A 14,683-nucleotide genomic window follows, 5' to 3' on the forward strand; every position below is an offset into this window, starting at 1 on the left:
GGCTGGACAGGGAGTAAGCAGCCCATACAGAAGCTTTAGTGAATAGCTAGCTGAGCAGGGAGAGATGAAGTGGAGGAAAGGCCCCCCCTACTGTAGTTGGCCTTTAAAAGTTGACTTGAAAAATGTTAAGTCACAATTGAGAAAAACTAAGGGATGGGAAAGGACGCCTGTTTCTATGGTTTAGTTTCAGTGGAAACAGGAGGGCATGACCATAGTGTAACTGTCATGGACTGCTATTTGCTTGGTACAGGGGTAGCAGGGGTCCTGCCATCCCACCAGAGGTGCAGGAAAAAGTAACATTGCCTTGATGACTTCCTTCCCTCCCACAAATGCAACAGAGCTTCCTCTCCACCTCCTGGCTAATAGGCTTCCTTCCCATCTTCTACAAAAACAGAATACCTGTATAATAAGGATAATCAGAGAAGTGTTCACATATGCCTCGTCACCAACAACATTCTCAAGCAGCAACAGGGCAGGCAGCTCCACAGCTTCCATATGTTTGACTTAGGACACTAGTCACTAGGGAAATCAGGACACTGCAAACAGCTCTGCTCTGTGACCTCAGTCAAGCCCCTTAATCATAGGGTATTTTTCCCTTCTCAGTTTTGGTTTTACCTATTTAGACTGTAAACAGAGTAAGTACTGCCGGCCCAATGCACTTATGTGTCGGGCATGATATAGCAGAAACCTGCTCTAGTGTAAGCGTTTAGCAGCCCCCAGAATGTATATTAAGAAGGGATTAATAAAGATGAGACATGAGTACTTAAGAAGAACTGAGCTTCACCATGTTAATTTAAGAAGATCCTTTAAACTGGCAACACTGGTGCAAGACTTACAGAAAGGCGAAGCGTAACAGCAACAGATGAAGTCTGGTAGAAGCAAAGTGCTCTAACATCAAATACACCAATTACAATGAAAGAGAGAATGGTGATTGGCTTGCTAAGGGGCAAGCCAAAAGGGACAGAGTCTGAAGGGCACAGGATGAAATACTTACCAGTTCTTATCCAAATAAATATTCAGCAGTTAAGTAATTCTGCAAGATAATGGTGATTTTTTTTTCCTTTCTGGAACAGAATCCACAGAAAAGTTTCTTCCTCAAACCCAAGACAGCCTTTTGTGAGCATCTTCAGATAACAGTTTTGCATTCTGGAACATTTCAGATCACTCAATTACTAAAACAGCATCAGCTCATTGATACAGACTACAGTCCTGAGGTTTATTACTATTTTCCAACTATCAATTCTTGCCTTAAAATTGTTCCCCTACACCTGTGAAAGGAAAATGTCTCCCCCAAAGAGTTCACTCTATGAGAACACAGCAACAACTCTGACTCACAAGGGTAATCCAGATATTTAGAGCAAGTCCCCACCTTATGCTTGCTCACTAGTGCCTAATTAGTCTAATATATTCTTATTCCTTGGGGTTATCTACTTGATGCCTACCACATTCTTTAAAAAAACCCATCCATGTGCTCCTGAGACTGCAAAGCGATTATAGACCAGCCCATGCTTTCCTGGGATTAAGGTCCTAAGAGGTTTCTCAGTAACAGTACACAAAGGAACCTCCAATGAAGTATTTTCTCCATTGCTGTCTCTCCGAAGGAGATGGAGATTTTCTTCCAACCCTTTGGGGTTCCCCCATCTCAAAAAAGTGAACTTAAAGGATCTCACCAGGAGGCCTACAGCTTGGTTAAAAATGCTTTATTTTCCACGCTGTCCATACCAGCACAGCTTTAGCAAAGCTACTTCACTTGAGAATTTCCCAGCTGCATCTACTCCAGAGATTGAGGTAGAGGGAAAGGAAATGATCTTTCTGTTGTTTCTACAAGCTGCTCAGCACAGCTTCACTGTTATCATAGGCTGTAATAAACAGATGAAGAACAACAGACCTGTGAAAAATTAGCTCATCTCATTCTGACTGATTCTCCCCCTCCCCTAGTCCTCCGAACAGTCTGTGGACCAGATAAGTGCTTCTCCCCAGGGCAACTAACCTTCTTCCTCCTGCTCAGGAAGGATTAAACCCAGTTATAATGAATCCTCCTCAGGTATTAGTGAGGACCTGTCTGACCACACACATTTACACCGAGGAAAAAGAAGCTTTTTTTCTTAGGACAGACAGAAGGCATTTCTCTATTTTCTACCTCTTCAAACATGCCACTGTGGATTCAGAATTCTCCATCACCCCCAAAACCATTTCAGAAATAATCAGCAGCAATGTAGAGTTTTTGAAAGAGAGCATCTGTACTGCCTACCCTTTTTACAGAAAAGCAGCCTAGCCACCTTTGCTGCTATTGCAGGCAGAGGGAGAGACCCACCTGCACATTACAGCTTTGAAAAATTCAGCTGCATTTGCTATCTGCCCAAACTACAGCAAACAAAATGAGAGACCACAGGGATTATTCCACTTTTAGCCTGTACTCATCTAAGCAGATTACCCTCCAAGATCAGCTTCCTACTTCATTTAGCTTTTTCTGGTTAAAGGGACAGCCAGATTCATTCAAGTCTTCCAGCTTTTTATATTTCCCCATTATATTTCCTTTAGATGAGAAGGCCATGAATGGGTAGAGCAGCAGCGTAATAATCAATGTGGAGTTGCTGTTACCAGAGCAGATCTTTACCTGTACATTTTAAACCAAATTTTCACTACATAAACAAAACCTGACTCCCTCCTGCCTTTCACCTGTGCCCTACCAGCACCCCTTTTTGACTGTCTTGAGTTTCTGTTTACTGAGGTGCTGGGGTTGTCCCAGTAGTGATGTCTGCAATCACCAGGTCTTGCCACTCTCACCACAAAATTTCCTGCAGCTTTCCCTGGGATGCTGAGGTAGACAAGAAATGACAAATATCACAGCAGCAAGCCTTTAGGAGCATTGCACAAAGCAGATAATATCTGACTGGGGTAATCCTTAGGTTCCAACACAGATTTTTGTTGGTAAAGCATGGAAAAACTGCACATACCCTATTACTCAGAAACTTGAGCTATATTTAGACTTTTGTCCTATGAAGCAGATCTGTTTCACTGTGACCAGCTGTGGAAGCAAACTCAGTAGTTCACTAGTTCCCCTTTGATCAGCACAGTTCTCTGGGGACTTGTGCATCCAGCATGTCACCCTGTGACCCTTCGCAGCAGCCAGCCTCTATTGAGAAGCCGCAATTAGGCTAGAAAAATCCGAACACCTCGCAGCAACCAGTAGATAAAGTGTACCCCTTGTCATCACACACAGTCAGATGCCATGAAATTAGTACTAATGGTGTCTGGTTTTAGCAGTTACGGTAGGACATCTGTTTCTTTCAGGTACAGCCCTTGCTCCATCTGCAGGGTTCTTCAGTGGAGAAAAGAGACAACAGGAGCCAGTGGCCTTTACCAAGAGATGAGCTTTTTCGCTTGGACAACACCAGCAGAGAAGGGTACATCCCAGACACTCATCTCTGCGCAGTTGCCAGAAATGGGGATGCCCCTAAAAAACCGATGGACTCATTCACATAAAATGTCAAAATTAAAAAACAACTAATGTTACTATTTTTGTTCAGCTCACCGCCCAAGGAGTATGTTCTAAATCAATAATGGCAGTGAAAGTGCCTTGTTTTTTCAAAAAGAAGTCTTTGCTTTGTGGTGTTACAGATTAATCACTCTGATAACCCAGCAGCTGAACAGAGCCCAGTAACTCTTATTTCAAACAACAAACACACAAACCAGCAAGCCAACAAAGCCTGGAACATTTCATTCCATGAATCATTTTAGTCTGGGGCCTGTGGTTCTTGCATGATTTTCATTCTACTTCTTTTTAAAGCAATGAATGAGATCTCTGTGGCTGGGACTACAAAGGAAGCTGCCCCAGACATCATCACCATCGCCCCCAGAAGATGTTGCAGATCTGTTTCCAAAGGTGGCTGAGTGGCATGGAGGAGAGAAGAAACCACCAAACCTGGACAGAGAAAGCAGAGGAACGTCTCCACTCCCACAGTGTTTGTGCCTTACAGTTTTCTGCCTGGCCCTGAAAGAATGAGACATCTTCATGCCCTACAACTGAATGTTACTCACTGTCACGCACCACCTACAAGGAGCTCGGCAGTCTCAAACAAGATCATACCAGAGATGTAGTGTCCTGTGTCTTAGCAGTGTTGGTGAACAGACACGAGATTTATTAGTGGGTAATTAGAGAAGAATTTACCCACTGAGGAAAGAAGACATCAAATTAATTCTGTGGTGATTATTTTTTACCTTGAAGCATGGTGCTTCTTATCCATCTTACTGGAGTAAGCGCACAGCAATAATCTATCCCAAAATCACCCCAGAACTCCACTATCACAATCTCAATTGCTATAGAGAGTATCCAGGCAAGCATGTCTGCCATTCACTGTTTGGGCATGATGCCATAGCTGTGATCACATTATTCTTACCTACGTTGACTACCCATGAAAAATTGATTTTACAGAGTCATAGCTATTTTTTAAATCACTACAGCAAATTATATTAAATGAACTATGCAGCAAATTAAACCTATACTCAATTGAAGTAAAATAGGACATTTGTACAGCAAGAAGCTGAATGCATGATTAGCTGTTTTGCTGAACTGGGGTCCTATTAATTGCCCAGTAACTGAACTTTTGTTTCAGTAGTCCTTAGGATAAAGGCTTATAAATCTGCAGGAAGCATCACAGCCCAATTCAATACATTGAAGGTATATTTCCCCAGCATTAGGAGTTTTCACACCGAAGAGGGAAAGGGCATGAAAAGAGAGCACTCAGCCTTGCAAAATAAAGTGTACAATAAGGAAAGATGCCTCTGAGCTGACAGAACATGGAGTCATCCTGCATTCATCACTGACTTTCATCATAGCTGTGCTGTCATGGCATCAGTGGGGACAGGTGTATCCTGGGCTGTGTGACTCAACAGCCTTATGGTACCAAAGGTTTAATTCAACTGGCTCTCATTCAGCTTCCACTGGGAGCTGCGTGTTTCCATCACCTCTCAACGAAGACTCACCAACTCATCACACAAAGGCCAAATGATTTTTAAAAGCCTCTGATTTGAGCTGGCTTGATTTTAGGGCTTCCAGCTTGAAATATTTTCAGCCCCAAGGGTGCACAGCTCCCATACCTTTTAATTGGAGCCATCTGAAGAAAATCAGAGTAGAGATGTCCCAAACTGGTAAAACTTGAGTCACTCTAAATCTGCAGTCACTTTTCAAATATATGGGCTTGAATGGTAAGGAATACAGACAAGTCATTGGGGGTGGGCAATAGGCAGATGAGCATGAGACTTGTTTGTCTTAACTCTCAGTGTTATGTATAAAACAAATACTTAAAATACATCACTTGACTTCCTTCTTACACTGGTGAGGATCCAGAATAAGGCCAGTGAAATGGATGAAGTTACACAAAGCAAGACTAAGATCAGAATCAGGTTTTTGGGTATTAAAAATATGGACCATAAACACAAGGTTTTGGCTGTTTCCTTCTTTCTGCCTTTAATCTGACAGGGTAAAAAAGAAGCTGGGAGGATAAATGAATGTCAGATGTGAATAAATTCTTTGAGCTTTCAATTTCCTATTATAAACCAGGACTAGAATAGTAAAAAAGCAGCAGAGGTCAGGAATGAGATAAAGGGGGGGGGGGGGGGGGGAGGGAAGCAGCATGCACTCTTATTCCAGGGATAATGGTCTTAAATCTGATGTGTGTTAAAAGAGACACTGGGAGAGGAAGGCCAGAAGTAGCAGAAGGTTTTGCTGGGCAAGGGAGGGATGCTGTTATTTGTACTAGATCTATGTATGGTTCAGTTTGAGGTTTTGTAGCTGTAATTCTGAGAACCTGGCATCTGCCACCCTACACTGCAGTCTCCTACCTAAACCACAGAGTGAATGCACATGCCCTGCTTTGCCATCTGGGAGGAGTCAGAAGATGAAGAACAATTCTGGAGCCACCCCAGAAGCCAAGACCTCTGTCTCCATCCCAGAGTGCCTAAGAAGGGCAGATGTTTGGTTTCTGTTGGATTAAGCTTTTGGCTGGAGATTAAGCCTTGTTGTGGGTTAGCTGCTGATCTTAACTGGATAGCTTTCCTTCATATCTGCCAAAAATGCCTAGAGTAACACATTGGCTCTTTCCACGCAGTCTGTCAACAACCAAAGTCAACGCATAACATCAAAACTACATATTTTAAAAGAAATGAAAAAAAAAAGGTTGAGATGAGCATGAATTCCCTCAGTCTCTCCTCCCCACTGCTAACTTGTGCTTACAAGCGCCTCTGTTCCTCCTTCTGCCTGTTTAAAATGTGGAGAAAAAAGGAAATTCCTGACACCATTTCAGCCACAAAACTGCAGATATTGAGGGAATCCAAGAAAAGCAAGACATTGTTCATATACACCAAGGCGGGAAGACTGGTGACTTGAATAAAATGAAATTTATTATTGCATTGCTTCTCAATAATTGTGTTCCAGGCATACCCCTCAGGAACTCATTTACTCCCAAGCCTGAAAAAGCTTAGATCTAGATCCAAATATCATGGCCAAATGTGGTTTTTCTATCTGGTTTGCTGACTGTGGGAGCTCAGAGATTTGCTGCAGACCCTCTGTTCCTCTAGGAGTTGTCACAGGGTTGTCGTGATCCCCCAGTCCCCCAAGGCTGGCTACTGCAGTGCTGCTGATCCCCAGCAAGAGGGTGGGCTAGGTGCCAGGAAAGAACATTCTGACAGGCATCCTGAATCATCCTTTTTTCATTGCTAAATGTACTCCCCGCAAGGGAACCCTAGTATGTGGCAGATGTTTGCAGGGTAAAGAGAGAAATCAGGGCTATGTGTTACAACTATTTAAGGGCTCTTTAATGTATATGCAGCCTCTCTTCTGATCACTGCTTTATCTAACCATAGTTTCTACACTCCACTGCGCAAACACTTCCTGACACTTACCATTTCTGGCACCATTAAACTCTGTGAAGAGGGTGGGGGGAACATGGTGGGGCAGTTTTTGAAGGCCAGCCAGGCTGCAAAGCCAAACTGATGCCCCATATGGCTCTGCAGACTTTGGAGGGTATCTGCTAAAACCAGCTCCTTTCTCTTGTGCAGATATCAGCACTTCAGGTAAATCCTGATTTCCCTGGTTAATGTTTGCTCCCTCCTTAGGAAAAAACTCACAGAAGTTTGAAGCAGCTTTGTCTGAAGTAGGATTCAGTAATGAGTGAGGTCTGCGTTCCCTTCTCCTCCAGTGCAGTTACTTATTTCAGCAGCCATTGAGCATAAAATTCCCTTTGTGATTTAGTGGCGTTTTACAGTGAGCCTGAGAGTGACTGCATGAGACACGGAACAATGGAGAAATTAGTCCAGACCAAGGACACAATCTTTTCCTGGGGAAGCGAACATCTGCCTGCACTGGGCCAGGCTGGTGCCCGAGGGGCTCCAGTGGCTTCTGGGCATCCTGGAGTGCGTGTATCTGTACTTAAATGTTACTGATAGTTACTGATATTCTCAGGACTGCGTTTTAGAGGGGCTGGTGTCAAGGCTTGGATTCCTAAGTCTTGTAGAATTGGAAATTCCCATTCCAGCAGAGCTTGCTCAGCCTTAGTCCCTCAATATACAAAGCAGATGAATTAATGGTTGTGCAGGATTGTGAGTAGGAGGACACAGCTTCTTTGTAAAACCTCATTAAAACTTGGATGATCTCTGGCTTATCAGTGTGTACAGTGGGGACCCCATGAGGCCTTTTGTTGTATCTTTGGACGTAATTCTCTCCCTCGCAAGGTCTTCTCTGCTGGCCAGCTGATGATCGCCTTGGCCAAGGTATCTGCATTTCAGAAACACGGTCCTGTTACAAAGTGCCCATTTCTGCCTGCCTTTACAGATTCACTTTTCCCCCACGTGAATAACCTTTTCACAGTCCGATGGGTAAGTGCTGCTTCTCTGCTCAGGCTCTGCCCTGATCCTCAGGCTGCAAGGTGTTGCAGCTCTGGGGGCTATTTGATCAACTGATGTTATTATAATAAAAGCTACCCCTGACAGAGCCATAGCTAAAATCTCTCTTGGGAGCAGCTTTTCCTGCTGACTCCGTATAGAAGGCTTGGCAGAACGCCCCGTGCTTTACAGGTATTTTTTGCTGGAAACTGAAAAGTCCTTCATACTGTGGGGACATAGAGCCAGCCCCCTAAAGCCCGCGACCCTGAATGTGTAGTCTCCCAAGAGACCCAACGTACATGAAGAAATATAATCTTGAAGCATCTGCTCTCTGTGTTGTGTTAAAATATGACTGGGATGCAACTGTCAAATCTCCAGCTCACTCACTGCAGAATCCTTTACAGGGCAATAAAAACCCCCAACCCAATCTGAAAGGAGCTCTTGAACACAAAATGATCCTCTATATTGTTTTAAGGAGGGTTATTTTACCATGGCTGCAGCCTGAGAAGTTTCTGTGGCATCCAACAGACATTTCACCTACTTTTGTTTCCTGGGAAAGTAATAGTGCACAGCAGATGGGAAATGGAGCTGGGTTTTGGGAGGTCACTCTAATGGCATCACATGCAAATCCTTTGCCTACTGGGACCTGCAGTTGTGCTGGGAAAGCCAAAAAGAGCTTTTCTGCTTGCACAGGGGCAGAAGCTCAGACAGAGCATTCAGCGAGGAGGCCTGGGAGGGCTGCCTTCTCAAATGGATCAGTCTGACAGATCAGCATTCCCACAGGGGTGAAAGGGAAGAAGAGGTGTCTGTTATCACAGAAGGCACAGAGCAAAGGGTTGTCTGCTGGTTTTTTAACTTCTTTATGCAATTTTTTGAGCCAGTTGGTCTCTTTTTTGATACCAGACTTGGTCTCTGCTCTGAAGGCATAGGTGCAGAGAGCAGAAAAAAGTGAGAGCTTAAATGTAGAACTAGCAAGGAAAGATGTGGCGTGTCAGTGATACCCTGATCTGCTGTTGTTCCAGTTTTCTGCATTTTTTTCAACACTGTAAACTCACCTCTTTGACATCCACCCTGCCCTTGCTCTCAGTCTCCCCTTCCCCCACTTCTGCCTTTAATGCTGGTGTCCTCATTTCCCCTTTTGAACATATGACCCTTTCACTATGCAGGGATTAGTATCTCACTCATAAATATGTGAAATAGATACGCAGATGATTTAATTTGCTGGGTTTTGTAAGGCTGGCATGGGGAGAAGGGTATGTTCTAGCAGGTCAGCTGAAGAAAATATCTTGTGTACGGGGTGAGTAATGGGAAACAGGCATATGGAACACCAGCACCAGCCCAGTGAGAAGACCTCAGGGGATGGGGACAAAGTGGTAAGACATAAAGACCAGGCAAATAAGGATGACCAGTAGAGAAGGTTGAAGATGTGTCGGCCTCCCCCATTTGTCATGTGTCTGCCAGGGAGCAAGGACGAGAGCAGGGAGTGTGAGAAGCAAAAGGGGAGCAGAAGTCTGCTCTGGCTACAGGTGCTTTGAGCTGCTGGTAACTCATTTGGGAAGAGATTCCAGAGAAGATGAGAAAAACGCAGGTGTAGAGAGATGGTGACAAGCTAAGAAGGAGGCAGTGGTCTGAGACGTGAGGAGGAGATGACAGTAAAAGCTGTTTAACTGGATGGGGGCACCCAGACAGGGGACACAGCTGAGCTGATCAGGGATTGCTGAGGAGGAGGCCAGACACCGTGAGAAGGTGACAACGAAGAGCTGAAGATGGCAATGCTGTAGAGACCTGGCCAAGGAAAAGTTGCCAAGTGGCAAAGATTAAGTCACCAGATCCAAACCAGGAAGTTGAGACGAACAATAAAGCCCTAATGTGCAATAAGACCTTGCCAGGAGGCAGCTGGTGAAGCAGAGGGGAAGGACAGGACTGAGGTGATGGAAGATAAAGTAGACAAATAGGGTTTAATGGACCATGCATGGTGGCAGTCAAGGCCTGCCAAGACCATAAGGTCACAGGCAGCCTTGCTTGGACACAATGTAGTGGCAACATCCCTTTCACCACCAGGGTCGTGCTGGGTGCATGCCTGGCTCTTGCCCAGAGGCCAGTGGCCAGACAACCATAGCCTGTGCTGGTGTTTGGAGATGTTCGAGCTGCTTTCAGAAGTCACACAGCACAAAGCACTGCCATAAGCATGCTGCCAGGGGCCATGCTGCCTTTCCTGCGAGATCAAAGGGCAGCTGTGCTTTGTCATCACATTTGTCACACAAAATATAATTGTAATTACCACGCTAACTCCAGTCAGCCTCTGCTGAAAAGCCAGAAGACTGTCCAATAACATTTAAAATCTGTTTTGCTAGAGCATGCTGGCATCCAACTGACGTGGACACCTGTGTGTCACCTGCAGAGGAGTCCCAGGGAAGAGTCTCCTAGTATGCCACCAACTGTGCTCCCCTCCTGGTGCCACTGTCACACTTGGGTCATGGGCAGGGATTTGCCTTCCCATGTGACACTGGGAGAAAAGGCTGGGTGGAGAGGCGCAACAGAGGTGCCTTGTAGACATTTTGGCCAAGCTATTTTATTAGCGGAACAGAGCTGGGATGTTTACTCTTATCCTTGAAGACTTCAAGAGACATTGTTTAATGCTTACTATATCATAGATAGCACTTACAGGTCCTGTTGGGGAGAGGCTCACAGCAAGCCCTGGCCTGGAGAACTTGCAACATTACTGAGATTAGAGATGGTAGATAGGCACCGGTGGCCATCAGGTGGAGCAGCAGAACAGGAGGGTGCCTAGGGTGAGCACAGCAGCCCGGGTGGGGTGGTGGGAGGGAGTCCTTTTGGTTGATGCCTTAGCTGAGGAAGAGGAGTGGACGGGTGTAATTCAGGCTGGGTGCACACTGCTCTTGTTAGCAATAAGAGAGTGCACATAGAGAGGAAGACAAACTCTAGTAAAGGCATCAGAAGGTCCCCAAGGTGATAACTCCCCTATTTTTTTTAAGATGGAGCAGGATAGTATGACATGTTTGCCTTAGATATCAGTCTGATTTAAAAACCTTATGTAAAACACCTTTGAAAAACACGGGTCTAACACTCCTTGAGCTGAGTGCTCATCTGTAAGAGGCTTTAACTCTCTTCCACATCAAACCAAGGCCTTCCCGCGTACCAAAGCACACAAACACACACTTTGCAACGTCAAGACCAGTCAACTCAGATCTTAACCTGCTTCATGTATATGTGGAGCTTCATCTTGGATCTTCTTTGGACTTCATGTGCTCAAGAAAGTGGCAGTGAGTGGGCCCAGAGTGCTGTTGACAGCTAAGCAGGTGATGGCTCTTTGCCAGTAGAAGTTACGATGCAAGTTGGTGGTGCAAAGTGGAAGCCGTCAGCTATGTTTATGCATCTAAACATACACATTCACTATGTGTATAACATATACACTCACTATGTGTATGTGCATTTATATGAAGGATCCGTTGAAACCATGTATTAGTCCACAAACATTGAAATTCAAAGAGATTGCCTGGAGCTTTTTATTGAATTTAGCCCTGAAAACCTATTATGTACCATTGTGTGGATGTTATAGCAGACACACTGAACAATAATTGCAAACTCGCTGCTATACTTGTGCCTGAAGGCAAGTGTGTAAAATGTTTTCTGCCTTCCAAAGCATGGCAACTGCAGCTGTTGCACGCTTTAATGGAAGCTACAGCTCATCAGCAATCAGCCCATTTGTGTTAAATTGCCAAAGGTGGGGTTCAGACAGGAGGCGTAGGGTGCCTGTGACTGCAGCATGGACTTGCAGTGGAGGTAAGGCACGGAAAGGGACAGGTTACCAAAGGAGCTGAAAAAGAAACAGGAGCAATAGGAAGAGCTGTAGTATCAGATGAGGGGTCTGACAACAGAAACAGCAACATAATATAAGCTCTGAGTAACTGCAACAACACAAGCTGATAGAGCAGATGGTCACCTCAGTTTAGCCTCTAACATGGCTTGTTGCCCCTAGCAATATTTACCCAAAAGTACTCTGCTGATGGAGATTGGATTATGTAGCGAACAGAGGGAAATCAGTCCTATTTTGCACAAGACAGAACCATGCTGCCTGTCAGCTCTGACGGTCCCTTCATGTCCTGGATTTGACGTGGGCAGATGGAGTGATGTACAAAGCCATTTTTGGGACAGCTTCAGGTGGTGGAAACCAGGTAGCACTTCCCAGTTCCTCAGCTTCCTTGGAACTTTATTAACTCACTCCTCAAATCTGGAAACTTGGTGAACAGGTAAAATGTTAAGCTCCATTTCCCAGGTCTGAAGGGGCCCTCTGGGAGCCTACAGGACACTTTGATCAGCTCCTGATCAGTGCTGTTTGGGGTTAATCCTGACCTACTTCAAGGCCTGAAGTAAGAGTTACTTTACTAGTTTGTAAAAAGCACTTAGAGACCCTTCAGTGAAAACTGGAAAAGAATGGCAAATATTGTTATTCTCCTCCCCAAAATACTAGGTAAAGAACCATACTGGAGTAGCAGCAGTACAGATAAGTTGCGAAGGGGGCTAACCAGAAAGGAGACGTTCTATACTGGAAACTCTCCCATATTCGAAAGGCCAGAGATCTACAAGCACTATGCATAGCTCACATATTTAATAAATATTTTCTCAACTGCATACATTTACTTATTTTTATTAAAGAGCAAATTGCTTGTATTTCCTTCTATTTCTTCTTCATTATAGCATGAAAGCAGGACAGCATGCCACACAACAGAATAAACAAACAGCATCACCAGATACTTAAGGGTGTTTAGCTCTTAAATTGACTAAAGCATAAATACAAACTGACGTCAAGCATTTGGGATTACCATTTAAAAACTGCTGTTTTCTGAGACACTAATGAAGGCCATCCACATCAGAAAATCCAGTGGCTACAAAAGGAGAAGCGAGCTGCCCAGACTCCAGAGTAAGGGGTCGAGGAAACAGCCTGCTTCTCTTAGAATAAAAAACCTGCCAGTTCATTTTAGACCTGCAAGAAGTCACAAATACAGAGAACATGGAAGAGCTGCTTCCAGCCTGTCCAGCTCGTGAAAACCCGGTAATGTAGATGTCACCACCAGTCCTCGTTCTGCCACCGTTACCAGCAGCACTCGTATCACCTCCTCTACTCATCACAGTCCTTGTACGGTGGAAGCTTGTCCTGACTGTGCACTGGAGCTGCACAGCATACCACGGGCAAAGCAGTCTGCAGTTGCGTAATGCTAGTAACCTGCTCCAAGGCTGTGACAAGTCACCTTCCACATTTGGTTTCTAGGGTCTCAGCTAAGCAGATGAAACTTTACACAAGATGCTTTCAAGTAAAATCATAAGCAGTGATGAAGCTTATATAGGATCTTTCTCCCTCTTAAGCAAGACAAACATTTCCACTGGAACCCATGAAATTAAGAGTGTATTTTATAAGGCAAAATGCATTCCTGAGTAGGCATTTGTACTAATTCAGGTGCTGAAGTGGTATAGCCACATGGCAGCACGCTCTGTGGGGCAAGGTATTCTGCTTCTCACCTAGCAGGGTGGAACACAGTGCTGTGTGGCTTTTAGTACCTATACTGACTTAATGAGCACTAGCTTGCGTATCTCTAGGTGATGTATTTTTCCACAAGATGTAAGCTGGGAATCTCCTGGAGAAAAAGAGGACTAGCAATTTTTAAATATCCCTTCTACTTCAGAGTAAGTTCAGGCAATCACATACTTTTGGGGCAAGCAGACAACTTTTGCATTGCTGCAGGTAGAAAAGATCTCAGTGGGAAAGTGCAGCTTTGTATTTGAAGAAGTGGTGCCTTTGGACACAAATAACCAATGCACCGCTAGCCCCTCCTCAGGACTTCTGCTGAGACAGCACTATTTCCTTTGGCATCTGTGCTAGCTGCCCAGAGTCCAAAAGCAGAGCAGGTACTGGGGGCATCACCTGCTTCTGGAACTTCCTTCTTGTTCACAAAGCAGTAAAGCAAGTGGCCAAACCCTTGATGGAGCAAACCCTTGCCATCCTGGAAGAAATAAGCCATTCCATGTGGTATAATTTCACTGTTATGCCTGTGGATGATTTGCTAGTAATAAGCCTGAAGCCGAGAGCCTTACAGCTCTTAAGATCAAGGTTCCCTGGCCCAAGTGGAGACCAACCTCTGTTAGCTTAAAACCTTGAGTAGCACTGAGGCCCCCAGGCAGGAGCAGAGCTTGCTCCATTCCCTGGGCGGGACGTGGAAGGAAGGGAAGGTCCCTTCGCCAGGGGCTGGCTCAGGACACTCCAAGGAGAGTAAGGAAAGACAGGGGCAAGTGGAGGCCATCAATAATAAAACAAGGACAACGCTCCCGAGATCTCACCAGCTCTATGACCCTGCCCAGTCATCGTTAGGTGCCAAAGCAGCTAGGCAAGGGGATGCACAATGGGAACAGTTTCTGGTTTAGTAGGGGCTGCACCAGAAGAAAGATTTCCTTCTGCAACAGGGGATGGATCACAGAGGGATCTGGTAGCTGCTGATGTGCAGGGAGGAAGGGGAAGAGAGTAATCTCCTCAGGTGGCTCAGTGGCAGTTTGCAGGCAGAAGTACTGAAACAAAGAACTCGGGTCGCAAGCCTCCCCCTTGAATACAGGGCATATTGCATGTATGCAGGGCCCAGGATAAACTAAAATAGAAAAACATTTGGTTTCAGTTCACGTCTTAGTGGTGGCTCAAGTTTTATTCATAGTACAGAGAGAGCAAAGGGCAGAAGTTCCCATGAATGAAGACATCCCCTTTCTTTCTGTGCAGATTTCAGAAAATCAGCCAGCA

This window comes from Falco naumanni, chromosome 7 (assembly GCF_017639655.2).
Source record: "Falco naumanni isolate bFalNau1 chromosome 7, bFalNau1.pat, whole genome shotgun sequence".
NCBI lineage: Eukaryota > Metazoa > Chordata > Aves > Falconiformes > Falconidae > Falco > Falco naumanni.